Source organism: Chiloscyllium plagiosum, unplaced genomic scaffold (genome assembly GCF_037043375.1).
Source record: "Chiloscyllium plagiosum isolate Xiang-an unplaced genomic scaffold, Cpla_swu_hap1 HiC_scaffold_13, whole genome shotgun sequence".
Classification (NCBI taxonomy): domain Eukaryota; kingdom Metazoa; phylum Chordata; class Chondrichthyes; order Orectolobiformes; family Hemiscylliidae; genus Chiloscyllium; species Chiloscyllium plagiosum.
Window position 1 is genome coordinate 116,587,446 of NW_028270151.1, and position 27,743 is coordinate 116,615,188.

A 27,743-nucleotide genomic window follows, 5' to 3' on the forward strand; every position below is an offset into this window, starting at 1 on the left:
AAAGGAACTTTGGTAAATTTCTGCAGAGCGTCGTGTAGATGGCAGACATTGTTGCTACTGAGTGTTATTGAATGAGAGGTGAAGCTGCACTCACCACCTGCATATCTGCATCTTTCCCTATCGTCTCCTGTAGATCTTGATTTGCATCTCAGTAACTCTCCCTATCACCATAATCGTCATCAGATACGACAGCAATATCTATCGTTGATAAGTTTTTCCAGCATCTACACTCTTCTCTATTCCTCAATCCTACTCCCAAATACGACACCCGTCACTGTCTGCCTAACCATCGCCAGCTCCTTTACTGCTCTCCGGCTGGATGTTCCTGCAGAATCGTTGATGCTCCAAAATTCTCCAACCTCCTCCAAACTCACTGATCACCTCCCTTTGTCTCTAACCACCTCCAGACCCTTCGCCCACTCAATCTCTCTGACCACCTCCATTCATTTTCGCGTCTCTCTCTCTCTAACCACTTCTGTCCCATACACCTCTCCATATTTCTCTCAACATCTGGACCATTACCACATTCCCTATCTCTCGAACTACTTCCAGCCCCTATATTCCTCCGTATCTCTGTAACCTTCTCAATATACTCCCGTCCTCCATATCTGTCTAGCAATCTCCAGCCCCTACACCCCTGTCTCAGTAACCTCGTCCAATTCCTTCCCGCATAGCTGTCCCTCTAACTAACTCCAGCCTCTTCACCCCTCCCTATAACTCTCAAAACATCCAGCCCCGACATCCGCTCTCCATCATTCTAACCTCCTGCCGCGACAACTTCCTTATCTCTCCAACCACCTCCAGCCCACACCCCTACATATCTCGCTAACGACCTCCAGCCATCCACCTCTCCAAATCTCTCTACACACCTCCATCCCATACACCGCGCCCTATCTCTCCAAATTCCTCCAACCACTACATCACTACCTATTTCACTCATCCCTCCCTCACTTTCTCTCATCACCTCCACCCCAAACATCCCCTCCTATCGGTATAACCATCTCCAACCTTCACATCACTCCCAATTGACGTCCAGCCTGCACACCCCTCTCTGTCTCTGTAATCACCTCGAAACCCCTCACCCCTCCCTATCTCTCTAAACACTTCCAGCTCCTTACACTTATTCATCTCTCTAACCACCTCCAACACCAACACCTCTCCCTATGAATCTAACCACCCCCAACCCCTAGCCCCTCCGTTTGTCTCTAAACTCCAGCTGCTTCAACCCTCCACATATCCTGATAAATGAATCAAAGAAGTCTCAAAACCTGTTCTGGCATGTACAGCCCTCACTACCTCTGTCACATCCTGAAGCTTGCTTTCATCTTCCGGTATCCTACTCATAAATCCGCGATTACCGCCTCCAGACTTCACTCCTGCTTACTTATGGAATTTCCTCCACAATTTGCAGCCCTCCAAAATTCGTTCATCGTCTCGTTTCTTGTCCCGTCGCTCTCTCAGTAAAATGTTCCAGATTCTATTCCACTTGGCATCTTCTCAAGCCCATTCAACTTTCCCGATCTCAGTAATTGACGCCAGCACCTGCACCCATTACCTACCCATGTGACATTTGACAGAATCAGGATCCCTCCCTGTCCCTGTAATATCATTTAGCTCCAGCACCCCTTCCTATCTCTGTAGTCTTCTCCAGCAGGTACACCACTTCCTTATTCCTGCAACATTCTCCAGCACCTACACCACTCCCTATCCCTGTATCATTCTTAAGCACCTCCAAACTCTTCCATTCCTGTAAAATTCTGCAGCACCTACACCCTCTCCTTATCCTTATTACATCCACCGGAACACTCTAACATTACGCATGCACTTGCACCCCTCGCTGTTCTTGCAACCTTCGCCAGCAGCTACACCCTTTCCTTTCCCCGTGCATTCTTCAGCATCTACGACCTCTCCCTATGCCTCTACTATTCTGAGGTACCTACAACCCACACAGTATAACGCTCTCCAGTAACGAGACCCCTCTACACCTTTGCAACATTCCCCAGCACCTACACCACTCCCTATCCATGTAAAATGCTTCAGCACCTAAACCGACCGGTTATCCCTGTAACTTTCGACATCATGCAATTCGCCTCGCTATCACTTCACTTCATATTCTCCATTATGCACACGCTTCACTAACACTGTAACGTTCTCCAGTACCTACACCCTTCCCTTATCCGGTAAAAGTCTTCACCACCTAAACATTTCCCTGTCCCTGTAACGTTCTCCAACATGTGGACCGACTCGTTATCGCTGTAAACGTCTCCAGCACTGTAACCCTCTACAACTCGAGAACACTCTGCAGCGGCTAAACCCTTCATAACTTTCTAACCTCCAGCCCCTGAAACATTCTCTATCTCTTTAACTACCTCAAACCACGACATCTCTCCCTATTTCTCTAACCACCTCCAGTCCATACACGTCTCTCTTCGTCTCAACGACCTCCAGCCCCAAGCACGACTCCCTAACTCTCTCACCAGCTCCAGCCCGCCCAGCCCTACCTATCACTTTGACAACGTTTATCCCCCACACCCCTCACCACTTCTATGTCCATCTCAAGCCCGGCATCCCTCCCTAGATCTCACACCTCCAGCTGATGCAACTCTTCGCATATTGTGACGAAAATGCAAAAACACTTGAATAGCCTGTCCTCGCATGGACAGGCATCACTATCTCTCTCAGATCTCCAGCCTTGCTTTTCTCTTTTACTGACATCCTCCAACTTATAAAACCACGATTGCCTACTTCAGACAGCACTCTTCGTTATCTTTGTGACTTCCTCCACAGCCTAAACTCTTTCAACGCCCCCTTTCGTGCCCGATTCCTCTCTCAGTAAAGTAACCCAGACTCAATAACATTTTGCATCTACTTCAGTCCCTTCAAGTCTCCCTATCTCTGTACTCGACTCCAGCACTTGCACCCAATACCCATCCATGTCAAATTCGATAGCACCTAAACCACTCCCTATCCCTATAAGATTCTCCAGCACCCACAAACTCTCTCTATCCCCATAACCTTGTCCAGCATCGACACCCAATCCCAAACCCTGGAAGATTCTCCAGCACTTGTAGGCAATCCCTCTTTCCATTTATCATTCTCCAGCACATTCAACTGTCCAATTCCTGCAACATTCTCTCGCTCCAACACCCCTCACTATCTTTGTTTAAATTCTCCAGTACCGACACTCCTCCCTATCCCTGTAGTGTTGTCCAGTACCGTTGGGTTGTTAAGAAGGCATACAGTGATTTAGCTTTTATTAATAGAGGGATCGAGTTCTGGAACCATGAGATTATGCTGCAGCTGTACAAAACTCTAGTGTGGCCGCACTTGGAGTATTATGCACATTTCTTATCTCTGCATTATAAGAAGGATGTGGAAGCTTTGGAAAGGGTGCAGAGGAGGTTTGCTCGGATGTTGCTTGGTAGGAAGGAAGGTCCTACGAGGAAAGGCTGACGGATTTGTGGCTGTTTTCGTTGGAGAGAAGAAGGTAGAGACGTGATGTAATAGCGACATATAAGTAATCAGAGGGTTAGATAGGGTGGACAGGGAGAGCCTTTTTCCAAGTATGGTGAATACGAGCACGAGGGGGCATAGTTTTAAATTGAGGTATGATAGATATAGGACAGATATCAGAGGTATTTTCTTGACACAGAGAGTAGTAAGGGCATGAAATGCTTTGCCTGTAACGGTAGTAGATTCACCAAACTTAAGCATGTTTAAGTCGTCATTGGACAGGCAGATGGACGTACATGGACTAGTCGAGGTTAGATGAGCTTCAGGTTGGTATGACAGGTCGGCGCAACATCGAGGGCCGAAGGGCCTGTACTGCGCTGTGATGTTCTATGTTCTATGTTCTACCGACACCACTCTCGATCACTGTAGCATTCTCTCTCACTTACAAGCCTGCTGATCCTTGTAACATTTAGCAGCACCTACTCTAATCCACATCCCTGTAACATTCTCCAGCAACTACAGAGTCTGTATTCCTTCGGTATTCCTTTCACATCCTCTAGCAACTAACTTACTCCCTATCACTGATACATTTTCCAGCTCCTGCACTCCTCCCTAATTCTGTAACTTTCTTCAGCACTTAAAGGGCCACAATATCCATGTAATCTCAGAACCTAGAACACAGAACATAGGAAAGTACAGGAGACTACATGTCCTTTGGTCCACGATGTTGTACAACGGACTTATACCAATTTAATATAAAATAACCTAATCTACGCACCTCTCAATTCAATGCTGTCCATGTGCGTCTCCAGCAGCCGCCTAAATATCCTTAATGACTCTGTTTCCATGACTATGGTTGGTAACGCATTCCATGCACTTACAACTCTCTGCAGAACGAACCTACCTCTGAAGTGTCTTCTATATCTTCCTCTTAAGAACATCAAACTATGACCCCACGTGGCAGTCAATCCTCGCCCGGGGAAAAAGACTCTGTTTATCGATTCTTTCCATGCCTCTCATTCGATCAGGTAACCTTTTTCCATCCTTCTCTCCAGAGGGAAAATTCCAAGTTCATCAACCTCTCCTCGTAAGACAAGCCCTCAGATTCAGGCAATATCCTTCTCCAATTCATATAACCCTTACTTTCCCTGAAAAGTTCTGCAGAAAAGTCACCCTTGCTGTCCCTTCCGATCTCCATCCAACGATACCCCCACTATCCATCATTATAATATTCTTCAGCACCTCGACCCAGTCCCTATCCAAATATCATTCTGCAGCCACCTACCCCCATTCACTATACTTGTAACATTCCCAATCACAGACAAACACTTCTTATTCCTGTAATCTGCTCATCCACTCGCAAACTCACAATCCCTGTAACATTCCCAAGCGCCGACAGCCCTCTATATTCCTGTAACATCTACAGCCTCTACACCCAATAACTATTTCTGTATCAATTTCCAGCACCCCATCCCAGCAAACATTACCCCCAAACATTGTCCAGCACCTATGCCCCATCACTGCACATGTAACATTCTCAATACCTACATCGTCACCTACAACACGGCATTCTCCAGAACCGACAATCCGCTCATCCCTGCAAGCTTCTCCAGCCACAATACACCGCCCTATACGTGAACAATTCTCCAGCAGGGACATCCTTCCCTATCCATGTCACATTATCCAGCACATACAAGTCTATGTATCACTGTAGTTTCCTCCAGCACCTGTAAACACGCCAATTCCTCTAATATTCTCCAGCCCCTAACAACTCCCCACCTGTGTCACATTCTATAAAACCTACACCCACTCCCTGTTACTTTAATCTTCTGCACACCCTGAACCCACTCCCTGTCCCTGTAACATTGTCCAGTACCTGCACACACTCCCTATTCCTATCACATTATCCAGTAACTTCAGCTGCTCCCTATTGTTTCAACATTCTGAAGGAGCCATACCCACCACCTGTCCTTATCTCGTTCTCCCGCACCTGCTGACACTCGCTGTCCCAGTGACATTCTCCAGCATCTACACCCACTCGCGATTCCTGTAACAATCTTAACCACCTGCACCCGCTGCCTATCTTTGCAAACTTCTCATCTATTTACACCATTCTCTATTCCTGCAACATTCTGGAGCACCTAAACCACTCCATATGTGGAGAATATCACCAGTACCTAAAAGTGTAACATTGTCCACCACCTTCGTACACGCCCTCGCCGTCTAAAGTTCTTCAGCACCTGCACCCACTCCTTACCTCCTAATTTGTCCAGAACCCATGCACACAACCCCTGTAATACTCTCCAGAACCTCCACCTTGCACTATCCCTATTAATGTTCGCCAGCACCGTCACTCACTCACTATCAATTCAACATCCTCCAGCACTTGCGACCGTATCCCTGTAACATTCTCCAGTACTGACAACCATTACCTATCCTTGTAACATTCTGCAGCACCTGGTCCTGTCGTGGAAATTCAATCGACTTTACTCAACTGTTAGCAAGAGCAAAGAAAGGAGCTTTATTTAAGTTCTGCAGATTTGACCGCAGTACATTCAGCTGGATGCCTCAATGTCAGGGGTATCTGAGCATTGTTCAGATACTTGCCTTATATTGTTTCTTATCACGCTCTCAAGGGCATAGACTGGGAAAACTCAAGTTGTTATTCTCTCATCCCCTGGTCTTGGACATAATAGTTCTTCAGCTTTTGCTGACTTCGACTGTTGCAAGATCGAGTTGAATGTTTGGAAAATTCAAACAGAGGAGAAAGTGAGGACTGCAGATGCTGGAGATCAGACCTGAAAATGTGTTGCTGGAAAAGCGCAGCAGGTCAGGCAGCATCCAACGAGGAGAATCGACGTTTCGGGCATGAGCCCTTCTTCAGGAATGCCATTCCTGAAGAAGAGCTCATGCCCGAAACTTCTATTCTCCTGCTCCTTGGATGCTGCCTGACCTGCCACACTTTTCCAGCAACACATTTTCAGCAAAATTCAAACGGAGACAATCTGGCTGCAAACCTCATTAAAATATTGTTTACAAAGCTCAGCACAACATGAAATTTTAGAAAATCATTCTCTTTCAAATTTCACAGAACATGGATAATTTTCCATTATATTTCCCCCTTTTTGTCATTTTATGACAACAAGGACAACTGCAGCAACAACAAAAAATACATTGCCAGGATAGCTATATATCAGAAAATGTTTTGGAAATACCAGGCATTTTCTAAGATGCCACCTGCTGTAACACAGATTTGTGGTGGTATTGTCACTTGCTCTGTTGTGCCCTCTACACATCCCATATTCACACGTCACACTCGTCAACTTCATGGTAGGGTGGGGTCCACGGAATAGGATTTTCCTGCCGTGTGGCCACTGATAGTTTTAGTTTTTGGTATTCCACTGCACACATAAGCAGCGGCGTAGGCAATTACACAAGCAGGGTCCTATACACAACACTATGAATTAGACCAGTCCAACAATTAGCAGCACTTGTGGGATTCAATACCCCCTTTGCTCCCCGAAGGGAGTTAGGCTATCAGAACCAAGAGTCATCTGCTGGGGGAGGCGGGTGTACTTCATATGATTTATTGCACTAGTGATAGTTTGGGACTCCTCAGGAATATTCAAACAGCATGAGGTACCTAACATTTTGGAGACGCCCCCTCTCCCGTCTGTCAGAATGTCGAGCACTAACCGATTTTGTATCACCGCTTCCCTCACTGCTGTGAATTCAATGTTAATGAGTGATAGACCTTCCTTCGTCTCATTTGCTAACAGCAATACACTATATGTGAAGCCATTAATCTTGTTTATTGCCACTGTTGTCCCTACTACCAAAAGATTGGACTATCCAAGGTTTGCTCCTGGTGTAGTTCAGGGGTCTGTGAGTGTGAACCCATTCTAATGCCGTGGCACATCCCTTTGGTTGCGTCTGCTACCTGTCCTTGGGACGCACACTGTTGTGCCAGTAGACAGTATCGCGCGATAGCAGCACCCCTTTCCTCCCAGTGTAAGGTGGTAGTACCCTTTATCTCCACAGGCCCATATTATACCCGCCATCATGGTCTAATTATTGATAAAGGAACAAGTAATGTTTATGATCATACCATTTCCAAAAGTTGCTGAGCAAAAGTTCTTGTTCAAGTACAGCATCTTATTGAACCGGGAGATTCCCCAAGTCGAGTTTCCCCAGATTGTTGCAAATACACTTTTCTGCCCAGCCTTCCACGATGTGGAATTCTGTCGTCGGGAGCGTGTCAGATTGAGACTGCAGTTGGCCTTGAGTTCAAGTGGTGGCACGAGATTTGCCCTAATTGCTCAGGGTCAGGGTAGTCGCATCCCGCGGAAGCAGACAGCTAACATTTCTCTCCTGGCTTTCCGTGATTGGGTCGGTAGTACACCGTTGGGCTGTGTGCAAACATATCCAACAAGGGTAGCGAACATCTAATCTCCGGTGTTATATTAGGGCCAAAGTACATGTTCTGTTCCCTTTGCATTTAGCATTGTCCGTTCGCTCTTCCCAACCTAGTGGCATCGGATATGCGCCATTTATCTCCTGCTGGGCCACTTCTACAATCGAGTTAGACTCGTTATCATACCCCGTCGACTCCCTCCGCGTTCGGGCGTGACATTATGCACCCCACCCAGCTTGGGATTAGATCCATGACCTGGTTTGGCTGATTGACATGCCCTGGTGCTACTATCTTGTGTAGGACCTTCTGCACTGCATCTCAAGTGGAGGGTGGGGGGGCGACATTACCACCACGTTCACCTGTTAATAGATGTCGGGGAAGGGTCTATCTATTCCAAACCATCATACTCCCTCATCGCTCTTCTGAGTTTTGAATATTATCACCCGTGCCCAGCTACCTCCTACCTTGATCATATAATATCTATTTCCTGTGTCAGGTGTCCGTTTGGCGGTGGTGGCTCCTGCTAAGTGCCAGTCACCAGCCCCGCAGGAACCCCTGCATAACTATTTATTATCCCATTTATAATCGTCATGGCTTCAAAACGCCCATGGGTCGCATGTGAAGGTCCTCTTCGTAGCCTTAATTAAGATTACCGTCTGCGACTGTATCCAAAATGTCTCTGCCCTTACGAATAGTCCTACCAGGGCGCTTACTAAAAGTGTGATCTGGTGCAGCCCCTTATTCGTATGAGGCTTCGAATCACTACTTGCACTTAATTGGTTCCAGTGCTGTCCGATGTCTCCTCATGCCAAACCACACGTTTGCAATTGATGGCGTGTATCCTCGTGGCACTTTTTGCGATCTTAACTGCTGTCTGTGTTGCAAGGAGCACTTGAAACGGTCCCAGCCACCTCCTCGCCTTCCAGATATTCCTCCTGAAATCTTTCATCACTGTCCAATCTCCAGTTTCTAGATCTTGCAGGTTCCCTCCTGCTGGTTGGGGTACAGCTGATTTCAGATGATACTGTGTTTGAGACAAAAGGGCAGAGAGTTTTATACAGTAACAAAACAGCTCATCCTCACAGTGCCATGTTATCTGGTCTTGGGCCAATTCCTGTGCTGGGCTGTCTACCAAATAAAATCTCAAACGGGCCAAGATTAGCTCTTCCTCTCCTCATCGATCTCATTTCCATTCGCACAATCGAAAGTGCCTTTGTCCATATCACCACAAGTTCCTCACAATATTTTGCCAATTTATTTTTTAGGGCAGCATTTTCTCTTCCACTGCCCCACCGCTCGCTGGGTGGTAGGGGCAGTGTTGTCTCATGTTTATTCCCAAATAATCACTGATCTGCTGTAAGGCATTAATGACAAATGTTGTTCTATTGTCGCTACTAAGCCTTTCAGGGATGCCCCATCTCGGAATTATCTCAGTTAGCAAAGCTTTGGCTACTGCACTGGCATGTTTAGATGTGGGGAACGTTTCCACCCATTTGGAAAACATATCAACTATTACCAACAATACCTTTTTCACCTCGCTGAGCGTTAGTTCAATAAAGTCCATCTGCAAGTGTTAAAAGGGTTTATTGGTTATGGGTGTGTGCTGCCTGACTCATCTGTATTCCCCTCTCCACATTATTAGTGGCACAGATAGCACAACCTTCACAATATTTCTGGTAGTAATGAATAAATCGCTTCCTATATCAGTGTGCCGAAATACTGTCATTCATCCCCCCTTTTGACTCATGGTCCTTACTGTGTGTCAGTTTGGGATAGAATGGAAATAATTATCGTGGTCGACAGGGTTCACCATTGGGGCCACACCATACTCCTTCTCTGACACTGCCTCCTGCTTTTGTCCACTCACGCTTTTCTTCCTGTGTGGCCTGTGACTGTAACTCCTGTACGTCTGCTGTTGGGGTACAAATTTTTGTCATACACATGTCAATCCGCTGACTTGGCGGCTGCTGTGCTGCCGTTTTTGCTGCCGAGTCTGCCCTTGCATTGCCTTGGGAAATGAAATCATTATGTTTTGTGTGGGCTTCACATTTACACACAGCGATTGATATAGGCAACAGGACCACCTCCAGGAGGTCAACAATCTGGCCACGGTGTGTGATGGGCTTTCGGGTGGAGTTCAAGAAGCCCCTGTGTTTCCACAGGGTTCTAAAATCATGTACAACCCCGAATATGTATCTGCTATCGGTGTAAATGTTCACTGTCTTTCTCTCAGCAAACTTACATTCCTTAGTCATGGCAATCAGCTCCACTGCTTGCACCGACAGATGAGAAGGGAGTAATCCCACAATGATTATCTCGGAGGTAATCACTACAGCATACCCAATACAATTCTGCCCTGTCTCCTGGCTTCTGTATGCTGCGCCCTCCACAAAAATATCTCCATCTCGGGATTCTGAAGTGTTGAATCCTGCAAACCGGATCTAGGGCTGCACATTTTATTAGTTACAGCGACACAATCATGTGGGTCTCCCTCTCGTTCTGTGGGGAGAAGGCTAGGACGTTACATCCCTTTATTATATTGTGAGGCATCTCCAATAGCACAGTATTATATCTGAGCCAACGTGCTGCTGACATGCGTGCGGTCATTTGCTCGGAGAGGAATAAGGATACTGCGTATGGGACCAGAAGGGTTTATTCAACATTGCCGACTATACCTTTGGACGCTACAGCAGCTTTTTGAGCCGCGGCCATGGCTCGAAGACGTTTAGGCAATGCTGACGCTACGGGGTCCAGTTCAGCTGAAAAATATGCTACCAGCCTCAATTTTCCCCGATCATCCTGCAACAGCACAGATGTCACGCAGCCACTCTTCTCATCTACTATTTTTACAAAAAGCTTGTTTGGGTTCGGAATTCCCAATGTAGGTGTAGTTTGGAGCGCCTTTTTTAATTTGACGCAGGCACTCCTGGCCTCTAGGGTCCACTGATACGGACTCTGGTTCTGCAAAGCTTTTCCCTGGGCTATGTCACTGAGGGGCGCCTCAAGGGATCTGAAATGTGGGATAAACATTCTACAGTAGGAGCACAGGCCCAAAAAGATAGTAAATATTTCTTCGTGTGAGGCTTTGGAATTTGCTGGATTGTTTGAACTCTGTTTTGACCAATGGTCTTGTCTTGTTCAGGTAGTAAGTGACCTAAGAACTTTACCTGTTGTACCACATATTATAGCTTTGTGAGACTGACTTTGTGCCCTTCCCTCGCTAGATGGCAGAGCAACGCAAGGGAATCCTTCTCACATTGTTCCTTTGTTGGTGCCGCTCACAAGCAATCATTTACATACTGAAGAATCGCGGACCCCGGAATAAGAACAAGAGTTTCCAGACTCCTACGTAGAGCCTCGTTATATATGGTGGGGGACTCACATTAACCCTGAGAAAGTCGCGTGAAGGTATACGATTTCCCTTTGAATGAAAAAGCGAACCAGAAGTGACTGTCTGGATACATCGGTGCACGAAAGAAAACATTTGCTAAATCCACAACAGAGAACCATTGGCTCTCCGCTGGAATTTGAGCTAATATAGGCTTGTAGTTGGGAATATTTGGGGCGCGTGGGACAATACCATTATTGATTGCCTGCAGGTCTTTAACAAACCTCCATTCCTCCGATCACCGGGAATGTATGCCTTTTTGACCGGAGAAATGAGGGTTCTCAATGGTGAGTTTTCACTGGAGATTATCACTCCAGCCTTTAGAGGGATTCAAAGACTGGAGTAATTCCTTCTATGGCCTTTACAAGGACGATACTCAGTCTTCGGGGTTATCCTTATGGGTTCACAGCCCGGTATGAGCCCCACATCATGTTTGTCCTTGGCCCACAACTCAGTCGTGATGATTTTTATTCTTGACTCCGAGACTTCTATCGCCGTGAAACGCCACGCTATCCCCTTAGGCTTTTCAGGACTGTCCTGACTGCCTGAGTTAGCCAATTTAGTTTCTTCTTTTATGTCTGCAGATCTGTATTGAACCAGATACCCACATCGTCCCAGAAGACCCAACCTCTCGTTCTTTGTGCCTTTAGCACCCATGTCCCTAATTCTGCAACCTGTCACCAGACACCTTCGTCAGTGACACGTGAGGAGCAGAGCCTTCTACATCAAAAAGATATGGTCTGCTTACTGTTACAGATACTTGAGAAAAGTTCACACTAACTGCACATCTGTGATCACTCCAATAAAATTCGCACAATAACAACTGATCTGATTTAACCAATCTCCTGAACAATTCCTTCTCATATCGTTCGTCAGGGCCGTCACGGTGTGTGTGTGTTTTGCGTTGCAGCATATCTCCAGCAAGAAAATCGGTGTTAATATGATTAACATGGTTGCTTGCTTCCATGGTGAGTGAATCGCTCACTGAACGTATCATCTCCTGGCTTAATTGCCACTCGTAGACATATATCAGGAGTCGTGGAACATAGGTTACAGCCTGTACTGGTAAATCTTCCCGTTGAATTACCTGCTCGTCGGAGTAATGAGCAGGTCCAGCCCCAGTCTCATTATATGATCCCGAACCAGCAGATTTAAAGGATAAAATTCCGACACCAACAAGGAGATTTGGAATGTTTGCCCAATACTAGTTTCGCAGAATAGGGGTGCGGAAAATCTCTCCCGAACCACCACTCCTGATGCATTCCATTGTGTTCAGGAACCTTTCACTCATCTTTATTTACTTCGATTGACTAAACTGGCTAACTTTAAGGATTGAGTAAGTTGCCCCTGTATCTACCAAAAACTGAAGTGATGCACATTCCACATATAACATAGAGGTAGACATCGACTTATACGCATCATTGTGATTTTGAACAGACTGTCCACTTTTCGCAATCTAACCGTTCAACATAGAGGTTGGACATGTGTCAGTGCCCGTACGATTAGTAGAAGAGATTCGTATAAGCGAGTCCTCGTTGCCAAGCATAAGGGAAAGGGGCTTGCTTGCACCTTGTGGGCTGCCCACCTCCACCTCAGCCTTTCCCTGTCAGGGACCCTGCTGTCCAGCCTCCAAGGCCGATTGAAGCTGTCTGTGTGGGCACTGTCTCGCCCAGTGGACCATTGTTCTGCAAACAAAGGACCCGCCAGATCTACCACTGCCAGCACCTCTTCCGCGACCACTTCCTCTTCATCTTCAGCGACTTCCACCTCTGCCTCTCTCTCTTCCTGCAGCACCTCCCTCCAATGGCTGGGTGACAATTTGCATCATATTAAGTTGAGCTTTATGTGATTGGTGTTCCATTTTTATTTTCCGCTTATCCTTCTCTTGTGTAAGCAACTTTTCAGCATGTATCGCATATTGTTCTATCAAATTCAGCTTTCCCGTGTCCCAGGTAGTACATGTGTCTTTTACCTTTTTCGCTATTTCGTCCTTCATTCCACTGATGAAGCTGATTCTCAGGTGTGCCTCATGTGGCGTGATTTCTGCCGTCGTCGGGTGGTCTCAGTCCACTATGGGCATTATGGACTTCAGTGAGGTGCGGAAGGGACTGGGACACTGTCTCACCTTCCCCTTGTCGACACATTCCTATTTTGGTCATGTCCATTCGCACTGGGAATGCCTCCCTACAGGCGGTTGACAGCGCTGCAACAGAAGCATTAAAATCTCCGTTCTGCTCTGCTTGCGTGTTGGCGACTCTGGCATGGACGTTTGCGGCTGGCCACTTATACATGATTTTAGTGACATCGGCACCTAGTTTTCATCCCAGGAGACGTCTCATCTCATGTGACATGGGATGAAACTCAGTACAGAACTTTGTCAATTCTTTGGTGAAATTTTTACTTCCAACCTCGCGTGAGTCAGGCATCTGCCCAAAGGTAATTTCCAGATCCTTCATGGTCCATCGCCGGTGGACCAACACTGGATACCGTTCCTGACCTGCAAGTTCAAACATTGGGGCTTGCAGAACTACCTGGTTAGATGATCATACGCCAATACCCTCACTGTCTGTCTCATCAACTGTCGGGGGGTGAGCGCGAACAGGCCCTGGATGCCTTTCCATCTTGGAGTGGTTGTCCTTCTTTTGGGCTTCATGCTTTAATTGTTTGCAGGTATGGCGTGCGACTGGTGATTCAGCAGACCATGAGGCGGTGGCCGCTGACGTGGAGCCTTCGCCAGGCGGATCTCGTCGTGGGGGGGGGGGGCTATTGGTCTTGGAAGGCAGTCATCAAAGTCAGAATATGAAACTTACTTAAGACACTGTACAGCGTCGTTAGGTTGTATTACACTCGCGTCTGCATGTGTGATGGTGTTTGTACGTGTATTTGATATCACTGACTTGAGATTTCCTTTCTCTAATATCAGCCTCATGTTATAAGCAGTCCAATTCACAGGTTCTAGTTTTCCCTTCATTTCCTCCTTCTCTCTCTCCTCCAACATCGACCTCAATATTTCCAGCTGTCTTTTACTAAAACTTCCTCCCTCCAGTAAACCACATTCCTTGATCCACAATTCTACCTTCTTTACAGGCACTGTGCTGTCATTATTCAACATGTATTGTATTTTCGGTTGGCCATTACAACTCCTGCGTGGACTCTCCTTTTGTTTGCTCTTGTCGGAGCCCATTTTTAGAGTAACTGGAAAAGTGTTCAGCTCTCTGTCTCTCTCACGCGGTACTGTTATCTTTTCCTTTTGACTTGCTTTCTTTTCTCCGGAGGTCCCCTGTCGCATTGGACAAGTCCGCCTCAATGCCTTGGTTTTCGTAAACCAAGAAACCACACATCTCGTCCTCCTTTGGTGAGTCCACCTCAGCCAGTGGTGGCTCCAAGTCTAAAACCACCCTTAAATGTGCAGTCTCTGAAACACTCGAGAGATGGATATTCCCTTGGGTTTTGCTCTAATGCCACGTGAGAGTTCACTGAACCCTGTTCCTGCTTTATTTATTCTCTTAGAATGTGTCTCGGTGGAGGATTACTTAAGTCACGACTCTTACCGCGAACCTATTCGATTCGAACGCCGGTGCTTGGGCTATCAACAGATTCCTGGTCCTCTCCCACAAAAGGGTCAATTCAGCGCTCGATATGAAGGTAAACACCTTCATGGCGCTGGCGCCTACGCCTCCTAGGAATCTTCAGAATCTCACTCAGTCGCCTGGTACCGGGATGAGCCCTCAAGTTTTCTGTCGTGGAAATTAAATTGACTTGACTCAACTATTAGCAACGGCAACGTAAGGAGCGTTATTTAAATTCAGCAGAATTGACCTCAGTACTTTCATCTCGATGCCTCAATGTAAGGATAATTTAAGCATTGTTCAGATACTTGCCTTATACTGTTTCTTATCTCACACTCAAGAGCAAAGACTGGGAAAACTTAAATTGTTATTCTCTCATGCCCTGGTCTTGGACATAACAGTTTTTCTGCTTTCACTGTGTCCGACTGTCGCAAGGTGGAGTTAAATGTTTACAAAACTGAAACAGAGACATGCTGGCTGCAAACCACACCAAAGTATTGTTTACAAAGCTCAGCACAGCATTAAATGTTAGAAAAACATTCATTTTCAAATTTCACAGTAAATGGATAATTTTCCATTACAGTAAGTCAGAGGATTCATGAGGGGACAGCGGTAGATGTCATCTTTGTGGACTCCAGTCAAGCGTTCGACAAGGTTTCCCATGGGAGACTGATTAGCAAGGTTAGATCTGAAGGAATACAGGGGGAACTAGCCATTCGAATACAGAACTGGCTTAACGGTAGAAGGCAGAGGGTGGTGATGGAGGGTTGCTTTTCAGACTAGAGGCCTGTGACCGTTGGAGAGCCAAAAGGATTGGTGCTGCGTCCTCTACCTTTCGTCGTTCACATAAATGATTTTGATGTGAGCATTAGAGGCATAATCAGTAAGTCTGCAGATGACAGCAACATTGGAGGTGTAGTGGACTGCAAAGTAGGTTACCACAGATTACAACAGGATCTTTGTCAGATAGACCAATCGGCTGAGAAGTGGCAGTTGGAGATTAATTAAGGTAAATGCGAGGTGGTGCATTTTGGGAAAGCAAAGCTCAGCAGGACTTTTCCACTTAACGGTCAGGACATAGGGAGTGTTGATGAACAAAAAGACCATGGAGTGCAGATTCATAGCTCCTTGAAAGTGTAGTCGCTGGTAGATACGATGGTGAACAATGCATTTTGGTATCCTTTGCTTTATTGGTCAGAACATTGTGTCCATTTTGCGGCTGTCCCGGACCTTGCTTCGTCCCCTTTCGGAATATTCCGTGAAATTCTGGTCTCCTTCCTATGTATAAGATGTGGTGAAACTTGAAAGGGTCCAGAAAAGATTTACAAAGATATTGCCAGGTTTGAAGGATTTGAGCTATAGGGAGAGGCTGAATAGGCTGGGGCTGTTTTGCCTCGAGCGTTGGAGGCTGAGGGGTGACCTGATGGAGGTTTACAGAGTTAGGAGGGTCATGAATAGGAAAAATAGCCAAAGTATTTTCCATGACGTGTGAGAGTCCAGAATTAGAGGGCATAGATTTAGGGTGTGAGGTGAATGATATAAGAGAGATCTGAGAGGCAACTTGTTCGCGCAGAGGGTTGTACGTGTGTGGAATCAGCTGCCAGAGGAAGTGGTGGAGTATGGTACAATTGCGGAGAAAGTGAGGTCTGCAGGTAATAGAGCTGAAAATGTGTTGCTGGAAAAGCGCAGCTGGTCAGGCAGCATCCAGGGAACAGGAGAATCGACGTTTCGGGCATAAGCCCTTCTTCAGGTATAATTGCAACATGCAAAATGCATTTTGAAGAGTATATGAATAGGAAGGGTTAGGAGGGTTATGGGCTGGGTGCTGGCAGGTGGGAGTAGATTGGATTGGGATACCTGGTCGGCATGGACGGCTTGGAACGAAGGGCTAGTTTCCTTGCTGGATATCTCTATGATTCTATGACTGTATGACTAGTTCACTACAGATCACATCAGATGGCCGCCTTTCCAAAGTCGGCAATTTCCCTTCCCATGTGGTTGATGAAGCCCTCCCACGCATCTCATCCATTTCCTGTACCTTCACACTCGAAACACACCCCTCCATCCCCATAAAGGGTAGAGATTCCCTAGTTATCAGCCTCCACCCCGGCTACCTCTGCAGATAACGTACAGCCTTCGCTATTTCTGCCACCTACAACTGGAACCCAACACCAGAGATATATTACTCTCCCCACACTTACCCGCTTTAAAGAAAGTCCATTCCGTCCGCAATCCTCTCCTCGGGACCACTTCTACACCAATCCACCCATCCCTCCTGGCCACTTCCTCTGCCACCGCAAGAATTGCAAAACCTGCGCCCACACATCCCGCCAACCAGGGTCCAAAGCGACAAAGCAGCCTTCCACATCATCAGACTTTTACCTCCATTTCCATACATGTCAGTAACTGTATCCATTGCTCCCAATACAGTCTCCTCTACATTTCGATGGCAGGATGCTGACTTGTAGAGCGCTTCAGGAGACCTGCACTAAACGCCTCATGGCCAAAAACTTCAACTACCCTCCCACTACACCGAGAACATGCCAGTCCTGGGCCACCTCCATCGCCACACCCTTCCCACCTGACTTTGGAGAAAGCACACCTAATTTTCAGCCTCGGGAACCACCAGCACCATGGCATCAATATGGATTTCACCAGTTTCCCCATATACCCTCCCCCCACCTAATACCTGTTCCAAACTTCCATCTCAGCACCGCGCTCATGGCTTTTCCTACCTGTCCATCCTACTTCCCAATTATCTGCCCCACGCTTCCCTCTGACTTATCACCATTTCCCCCACTTCATTTTGCACTCTCAGCTGCTTTTCCCGCCGGCCCGCGCCCCTGCCATTTAATCTCTCCACCCGCGAGGTTCAAACCCTCAACACTAATGAAGGGCTTTTGCTGAAACGTCGACTTTCCTGCTTCTTGGAAGATGCCTGAACTACTGTCCTTTTTGAGGAACACGCTCCTGAATATTCTCCAGCATCTGCAGTTCTCCCTTTCAACTACGTCATTGAAGCTGTATTTTGAGTGTCAGCTTGATTTTATTTGTGTATTTCACGCTCTGTCCGCCCACAAATCTCAGGCATGAGATCTGACCTTATTCTTGATTACAGATGCTGATTTCATATACTGTTTTAATTCTGACATTTTCAATATGTCACTGTTATCTCGATTCTGTACGTTCATTCACAGAGTTATAACCGATCAACTGTGCATTAGTAGGAGTTAGCTGCACTTTCCCACACATCAAAAAAAATCTCCACGTTACTTTCGATTCCTACAAGACTTCACTGTGCAAGAAAGAGAAAAGAACACCTTTAGTAACTTAAGATCAGTTGATTTATAGAATCCCCATCTTCAACTGCTGCGGTCATATCGACTCGACCCGTCCTTCTCCTGAGGAGTGCCGTGAGTTTATAAAATACTCATACACAGATGCAGGAGTTTCAAGCAACAGATTAAACATTGGTGTAAAATTTGCCATCCTTTTTATTCAGTTGTGTTCGAAATGTGAACAGTTCTTAATCATACCATTCTAATTCTCCTCGCTGCATTCCTGCCCATTCCCGTGAGAATCAATTTTCTTCTGATTGGTTAAAGATAGTTCCCTACAGGAGAATGTGTCACTGTATTTAGGACCCATCCCAGGACAAATTCACTGTGAATTCACACGTTCTTTATTTCACATATAACACATCATATCAGCACATTTACTGAAGGCTAAATATCGTGGTATGTCCGAAATTCCAGGTGCATTTATTAAAATGAATGTCAGTCACAACAGCTATCTCCGTGGTCCTGCTCTGATTGGTCATGACGAGATTGTCAAATGTGGCTTCCTAAAACATAATTTATTGTCAAACAATCGAAATATCTCCAAGGAAGCATATCAACTTGTTCAAATCATCTTAACTTTCTCGACTTTAATTGTAACCTGGGTGGATACTACATTCGAAGGTTCTCCTAAAGTACATCAGAAACGAATTATTTCATTTTGATTGTCACTTTGAACAACTATTTCATAATTTTATTTGTAAAACTGGAAGCTCCTTGGTAGATTTTAACTTGCATGGTTATTGGGATAGACTAACGCCTGACACTTACTCTAAAGAGAGCCAATATGACCCAAGATTCCTCTGCTTCTCCACACTGCCAGCAATCCTTTCACCCTGTGTTCTGCATTGACATTCGCACTTCCAAAGTAAACGACTCTACACTTTTTCGCGTTTAACTCCATCTGCCATATATCAGACCAGTTCTGCAAACTCGCAATATTTCTTTGCAATCCACAACAGCTGAATACACTATCGACAACTCCACCAACCTCCATGTCATCGGCAAAATTACTACGTCACCTTTATTCTTCCTCATTTAACGCATTTATAAAACTCGCAAGAGCAGAGCTCCCCTAACCAATCCCTAAGGAAGTTCACTGGACACCGACCTCCACGATGCCCTATCCGATAATCTTCAGTGTACACGTGATGGTCACTGTTCGTGAGGAAATGTTTTTATCTAATTTATTAAGCCTGCCAAAGTACACGTTGACAGATGAAAATTAACTGAGTATGTCCTGCATTACTTTACCGCTTTGTAAATTTAAGGAAATATTTCTGTCTCTAATTTATCCTCCTACATTAAAACAAGGTTATCATGGTGAAGGAGGAAACGGAAATCAATCTGCACATGGTACAGATTTAATGAAGGATTGAAGCATTTCATATCTATCCCTCCTGTCTCATTATATATTCTCCACTCACCAATATGTTTACATATCATTGGATAAAAATAACAGCTATAGTCAGTGTAACTAAAACATTTATCATCTGCACGGCTGCCAAGATGCCTCAGCATGTCGGATGATTGTTTGAGTCATGTCCAACACGAGGAATGAATGAAAGGCTTCTCACCGGTGTGAACCCACAGGTGCCTCAGCAGCGTGGACGCCTGAGAGTATCCTTTCCCACACACAGTATTTTTTCCGACAGAGTGGTGCAATTATGGAATGAGCTGCCTGAGGGAGGGGTAGAGGCTGGTACAAGTACAACGTTTATAATGCATCAGGATTGGTAAATAAGTAGGAAGGGGTGAAAGAGATATGGGCCAAACGCTGACTGATGAGATGAGAGTTATTAATGATATATTGTCAGCGTGCACAAATTGGACTAAAAGATCTGATTTTGTGCATTCAATTTCTATGACTCTCTATGTCCCTCTCCCTCTCTTGGTCATGTCTCGCTGCGATCTTACCCCAGTTCAGACAGGGAGGTGGGATTGGGGCTGGGTCAGTGGAAATTGGATTGCTCCAACTTCTAACTATTTTTACACAATCATATCCCTGGGAGTGGGTAAACTGAAATCTACTCCAGTACTGGCACACTTCGAGTTTGTCCCATGCAGTGAAAGTGTGTGTAACAAAGACATGGAGGGTGTGTGAGATGGAGAGTGGGAGGATGTATTTAAAAAACATGGGGAGGCTGTGTGAGAGCATAACAGGGATGATGTATGTGACCAGACAGGCAGCGTATGTGTGACAAAAACAGGCAGGGTGTTCTCAAATATGAGAAAGGTTTTGGATAATTTATTTATGTTCGGACTTGCCATTGCATTCAAAGTTTGTGAGAAGATGTGTAGCTCGGGTGCTCATTGTTGTGCTTCTGTTCGCCGAGCTGGGAATTTGCGTTGCAGACGTTTCATCCCCTGTCTCGGTGACATCCTCAGTGCTTGGGAGTCCCTTGTGAAGCGCTTCTGTGATCTTTCCTCCGGCATTTATAGTGGTTTGAATCTGCCGCTTCCGGTTGTCAGTTCCAGCTGTCCGTTGCAGTGGTCAGTATATTGGGTCCAGGTCGATGTGTTTATTGATTGAATCTGTGGATGAGTGCCATGCCTCTAGCAATTCCCTGGCTGTTCTCTGTTTGGGTTGTCCTATAATAGTAGTGTTGTCCCAGTCGAATTCATGATGCTTGTCATCTGCGTGTGTGACAACGGAACGAGGACATGCCGCAACCCAAAGGACTAGCCACACTAACATACATCAAGAGCATTTCCGAACTGACAGCCAGACTACTGCGACCAATAGGACTCATAACAGCACAGAAACCAACAACCACTCTCAGATAACAACTCACCAGAACGAAGGACCCGATACCCAGCATGATCAAAACGAATGTAGTGTACAAAATCCCATGCAAGGACTGCACAAAACACTACATAGGACAAACAGGAAGACAGCTAACGATCCGCATCCATGAACACCAACTAGCCACGAAACGACACGAGCAGCTATCCTTAGTAGCCATACATGCAGATGACAAGCATCATGAATTCGACTGGGACAACACTACTATTATAGGACAACCCAAACAGAGAACAGCCACGGAATTCCTAGAGAGCTGGAACTGACAACCGGAAGCGGCAGATACAAACCACTACAAATGGCAGAGGAAAGATCACAGAAGCGCTTCACAGGAGGCTCCCAAGCACTGAGGATGTCACCGAGACAGGGGGCGAAACGTCTGCAACACAAATTCCCAGCTCGGCGAACAGAACCACAACAACTTGCCATTGAATCTTTTAATGGACAGTTTGCATATCCAGCTGCCATTTGATTTGTTACTGGAAATATTAGCATGAAATAAATTAAATATCATCCCTCAGCACTGACCCTCCGACAGCACACACTCTTCCAACACTGAACGGGTGACGATGGCAGTACTCAGCTCTGACGCTGTGATAGTATCCTCTCGCTCAGTACTGACCCTCCAACAGTGCCTGCTCCCTCAACACTAACCATCTGACTGTGCCCACTCCCTCAGCATTGACCGAATTACAGTAACCGCTCCTTCAGCACTAACCATCTGAGAGTTTCTGCATCCTCAATACTGATGCTCTGACACCGTCAGCTCCCACAGCACTGAACCTCCAAAAGTGACCGCCCTTTCAGCACTAACCTTTTGCATTGGAAAGAGAAAGCGCCGTTCCGTCAGTTCTGGCCCTGTGACAATGCATGCTTTCTTGGCTCTGTCATTTGAGCCTGGTCCTGGTGCACTATTTTACTCACTTGCACAGTGTTCAGAAATTTTGAAGCAACCATAGATATCATCTGTGAATTGCTGCACCAAATGATCATAGCAGTCTCCTGCGAGTGAGGGAAACAGAGGGAGGTGAGCAGAAAAACTATTTGTCACTGTCAGCTTTGATGAATTCCTGCCTCATCCTCAACACATATCCATAACCTGCGGCCAGACTGCCTCTTATTAACAGTCACAGGCCACATCGGATTTGTTACTGAGTAACGGACTGGCCCGGTGTAAGATGTGGAGGTAGGTAAGCAATTTGGTGATCGTGAACACAGTTCGGTATGTTTACTTAAGCATTAGAAAGGGATAGTTATATACTGCAGGGAAAGAGTTATATCTGAGGGAAAGGCAATTCGGATGAAATTTGTCAAGATTTAGTTTGCACTTGATGTGGAAGGAAACGGATGGAATGAGCACAATTGGAATGTGGAGCTTATTCAAGGAACTGATATTGCATGTACTTGATGAATGTGTACCTGTCACTTCTGAAGGAAGTTGTGGAGCAAAGCAGCCGTGGTTTACGAAATAACTTGAAGCTCATGTAAAGAGAAAGTAGAAGCATATATTAGGATTTGACGTGAAGGCTCAGTTAGGGCGATTGAGAGTTACAAGTTAGTTACGAGCGTCCTGTACAGAGAGTCCAGAGAGCCAGGAGAGGACATGAGAAATCGCTTGCGGATAAAATCTTAGAAAACCCTAAGGCTTTCTACGTGTGTATGAGGAATCAAAGAATGTCGAGAGTAAGATTAGGACTAGTCAAAGATAGTAGAGATGAATTGTGTGTGAAGTCAGAGGAGGAAGGAAGGCGCCAAATGAATACTTTTTGTTAGTATTCATACTGGTTTAAGACAACGTTGTCGAGGAGAATCTGAGATACAGGCCACTAGACTGGATGGGACTGAGATTTACAAGGAGGACTTGTTAACAATTCTGGAAGGTGTGAAAATAGGTAAGTGCCCTGCGTCGGATGGAATCTATCCAAGGATTTTCTGGGAAGCCAGGGAGGAGATTGCAGAGCCTTTGCCTTTGATCTTTATTTCGATATTGTCTACAGGAATAGCACTCGAAGTTTGGAGGATAACAAAAGTTATTCTCTTGTTGAAGAAGGGTGATACAGATGACCCAAGTAATCATAGACCAGTGAGCCTTACCTTTCTTTTAGGAAAAAAAAATATGGAATGGAGTAAATAAGATAGGGTGTATAATCATTCAGCCAGCAACAATTTGATTTCAGAGGGTCAACATGGTTTCGTGAGTTTTTCGAGAAGGTGACCAAGCATGTGGATGAGGGTAGGGCACTTGACGTGGTGTACATGACGCCTGTAAAGCCTTTGATAAGCTTCCATATGTTAGGCTGTTGGAGAAAATGCAGAGGCATGGGATTGACGATGGTTTCGCAGTTTGGATTAGAAACTGGCTTTCTGTTAGAAGGCAGCAAGTGGTGGCTAATGAAAAATATTCAGCCTGGAATCCAGTCACGAATGGTGTGGCACAAAGATCTGTTTTGGGACCACTGTTGTTTGTTATTTTCGTAAATGACTAAGACGCAGGCATAGGTGGATGGGTTAGTAAGCTTGCAGATAAGACTAAAATTTGTGGAGTAGTGGACAGCGTGGAAATTTGTTCCAGGTTGCAGGGGAGCTTGGATAAACTGCAGAATTGTTCTTAGAGGTGGCAAATGAAGTTCAATGCAGTTAAATGTGAGGTAATTCAATTTGGGAACAATAACAGGAAGGCAGAATACTGAGTTAATGAAAGGATTCTTGGTAATGTGGATGTGCAGAGTGATCTTGGAGTCCATGTACATAGTTTCCTGAAAGTTTACAGCCAGGTTATTATTTTTTAGATTAATCACAGTGTGTAAACAGTCCCTTCTGCCCAACTAGTCCACACCGACACGCCGAATCGGGACCCACCCAGACCCATTCCCCTAACACTACAGGCAATTTAGCATGGCCAATTCAACTGACCTGCACATTTTTTGGATTGTGGGACGAAACCCACGCAAACACCGGGAGAATGTGCAAACTCCACACAAAGAGTCGCCTGAGGCAGGAATTGAAGCCAGGTCTCTGGCGCTGTGACGCAGCAGTGCTAACCACTGTGCCACCGTGCTTCTAAGAAGGAATACCTTGTTTTCGGTTTCATTGGCAGAGGGTTGAGTTCCTGAGTCATAATGTCATGCTGCAACTATACAAAACACTTGTGTGGCTCCACTTGAAATATTTTGAACTGCCATTCGCCCCATTCCAGGAAGGATGTGGAAGCATTGGAAACGTTGCAGACGAGATTTAACAAGATATTGCCTATTCTGGAGGAAAAGTCTTCTCAGGAAAACCTGAGAGACTTGGGTCTGTTCTGATTGGAAAGAAGAAGTCTGAGAGCGGGTTTGATACAGAGTTACAAGGTTTTTGCAAGGTTTGTGAAGGTTTGTAGCTCAGGTTGAGGTTTCGGCTGTAGGTCTGCTCGCTGAGCTGTAGGTTTGAATCAAACCTACAGTGCAGCGATCAAACCTACTCCAGAGAGTTACAAGATGGTAAGAGGATTAGATAGGGTAGATTGTGGAAGTCTTTTTCTTAGGAAGATGATGTCATCTTTTACGAGTGGTCATTACTACAAATTGAGGGATTATAGATTTAAGCCGGATGTCAGAAGCAGGTTCTTTGCTCAGAGAGTAGTAAGGACGTGAAATGCCCTGCCTGTCAATGCCGTTAACTCAGTTAAATTATGGAGATTTAAATAATCCTTGGATAAACACATGGATGATGGTGGGATAATATAGGTGGATGAGCTTAGATTAGTTCACAGGTCGGCACAACATCGAAAGCCAAAGGGTCTGCGCTGCGCTGCGCTGTATTTTTCGCTTGTTCTATGTTCTAAAGCTAAATCTCCACATCGGGAATCTCCAACCCCATGGCATCAATTGGGATTTCACCAGTTTCCACATTTCCCCTTCCCCCACCTTACCGCACTTCAAAACTTCCAGCTCAGCACCGTCCTTATGACCTGTCCCATCTGTCCCATTTCCTTCCCATCCATGTGCATCATCCTCCCCTCCAAACTATCAACTTTACAACCTCCTCCGTGCACCTATTGCTTTCCCAGCTACCTTCAGCCCGGCCCCATCCTCTCATATTTATCTCTCCACACTCGAGGCTTCCAACCAAATTCCTGATCGAAGGCTTTTGCATGAAACGTGATTTTCCTGCTCCTCAGATGCTGCCTGACATGCTGTGCATTTCCAGCACCACATTATTGAATCTAATCTCCAGCATCTGCAAGACTCACTTTCACCTAATAATCATGGGTGTCCTTAATTTTCTCTCTCCCTTTCCTGACACCATTTTCAATAAAGTTTAGAGATATGTAAACAATACATCAGCTATGTCCCAAGAACAGCAAGAGACATGTCTTGGTTTTCGATTAATTTGCAGGGCTCTTTCAGTTCAGTCATTTCCTGGGACATCATCTCTTTCAGTATGAGCATTAGGAAAGAACATTCCTTTGAGCAGAAAAAAAACATCAGTCTGTCACTCACCTTTGTTTCATGCACAAGGGCACCCAGACTCTTCCGTACAGCACTTTTTGGAGTTTCTCTTGATTTTAATGGCAGTCAGTCTTTTGACTCTTCCTACCATGTGCCCGACTCAAACGCCCAACATGCAATTGAACCTGCAAAGATTTTGACCACCCATTCAACCTGTCACTATCCATTTCCAGATTCCGCTGTCCTCATCACAAAATGCCCTCCCACCTATTGTGTATCGTCAGTAAATCTGGACACATTCCACTCTGCCAATTCCACCAAGTCATTAATGCAGGTATAAATCATTGAAGTCCTATGACTGACCATTCCAGCACTTTGCTAATTACAGTTTTACAATTTGAGAAATACGCATTAATCCAGATTCTGTTTCTTCCACTAAATAAATAACGGACTATCCTGACCTTTTTTTTGCTCAACACCGAGAACTCCTACCTTATGCATTGGCTTTTGATATGGTCCCTTATGGAATGCCTACCAAAATTTGATCAACTCTACTTGTAATATGATCAAAGAACTGTGGCAAAGTTGTCAAGTGTGTTTTTCCTTTCAACAAATGATGTTGACTCAGTTTGACTCCAATCATCTTTTCTCAACGTTCTGCAATCTCTTTCTTCATAATGGTCTCTCGCTGTTTCCAAATGACAGATAAGATATTGGAACAGATGGAAGCCATTCGTCCCATCAGTTCAGCTCCACCTTTTAATGAGGTCATGTCTGATTTGGTTAATTCTTAACTGCACTTTTCCGCCTTATCCCCATTCTTCTTGATTCCCAAAGTGACGAATTGTCTCGCCGTCTCAGCCTTGATTATACTCAGCCTTGACAGCCTTCCATTGTAAAGAATTCTGCAGGTTTTCTACTCTTTGAAAGACATAATATCCTCCTCGTCTGTGTCTTAAATGATTAACGGTTCCCCTGAGATTAGGCTCTTTATACTCTACGCAAATGTCGTTTTTCATTCCATATCTTAAGTCCCAGTCCTCTGGAAACTGACCCTGATCGTTGGCAACATTTCTTCCAGAACATCAACCCACCCCTCCGCACTGCGCCCTCACCCATCAGTATAAACAGACCATGAAAATCTTCAGTTAACCTTCCTTTTTCCAAAGAGAAGAATCCCAACCTCAGTAATTTCTCGACAAAAGGGGTTTGCTCATCGCTGGACATAATGTAAGGCGGAGGATTGCCAAGAGGTTTTGGGAAAATATCGCCAGTTGGCAGGTTTAAAAAAAGGAAAAATAACAGTAAACTCATGTCTCCAGCTTTGGGAAACTTTAGAATATCTTTGGGAAGCGGAATCTGAGGAGAACGAAGGATAGATTGTCCAACTTAACAGAGTTAGTCTTTAAGAGGCTGGAACGTTGACTCTGTTGTTCTCTGGACTTGAACCAATCTGAGACATTGAAAGGATTTTCGTTCCTGCGCGTCAGGAATTCAAACCTCGCCACGGCTACAGGACCACGAGAAAACTAGTGTACAAACAAGTTACCAAAAAGTCTCGAAGAAAGCAAGACTCCGGTTGTAGAAAAGTTGGTTTCTGTGACATGGATGTGTTTGCAGAGGGTACAGGACTGTTGCCATTTCATTACAGTGAATGTTCCAGGATTTATTTTGGAATAGTAAAACTGATAGAGAACAACAATCAATTTGGGAGGGGCAGGCTGAAGTTTGAATTCGTGAAAAGACTTTCATGAATCGTGCAACGAGTCAGTTCACCCGTGTCTGTTGCGTAATTGGTCAACACGTTCATCCATTAACCGAACGGTTGGTGATTTGGGACGTCCCAGGGTTGGATCTCTCATTGCTCCTACTTCATTGTTTTCTTTCCTACATAGCTCCGGGTTTTTAATGTGATCAGGAAAATGTTCCCCAACAGGAATCTTATCCAGAACCGCAACGGAATTTCTGTATTGTTTTAATGGTTAATGTAAAGGACTGTGGATGTTGGGAAACTGAAAGAAAAATAGAAAATTCTGCGGAAAGTCAACAGGTTTGCCAGTACTACTGGGAGAAAGCGGAGCTCTGATAACGTTCTGAAGAAGTTCTGAAACGTTGAATTGCCTTTTCCCAGCCGAGATCCTGCTCAGTATTTTCCTGCAATGTCCGCCTTCTTTTAAGCTGAATATCGATTCCAGCTATCGGGGTGGAACACCCAGACCCACTTTGTCCCGACATTTCATCGATTTGAAAGCGGTGGTTTTTGAATTCAAATAAACCAAACAATGATTCACTACTGCTAAGCTCCCTAGAGGGAGAGACCTGGAAATAAAAGCGCGCACAGTCCATCT

The 27,743-nt window shown here is 45.4% G+C and overlaps 1 pseudogene; it reads right to left on the reverse strand.

Annotated features, from left to right (window-relative positions):
* Positions 1-13,008: 13,008 nt before the first annotated feature.
* LOC148148437 (uncharacterized) lies at positions 13,009-14,439 on the reverse strand (annotated as a pseudogene).
* Positions 14,440-27,743: the final 13,304 nt, after the last annotated feature.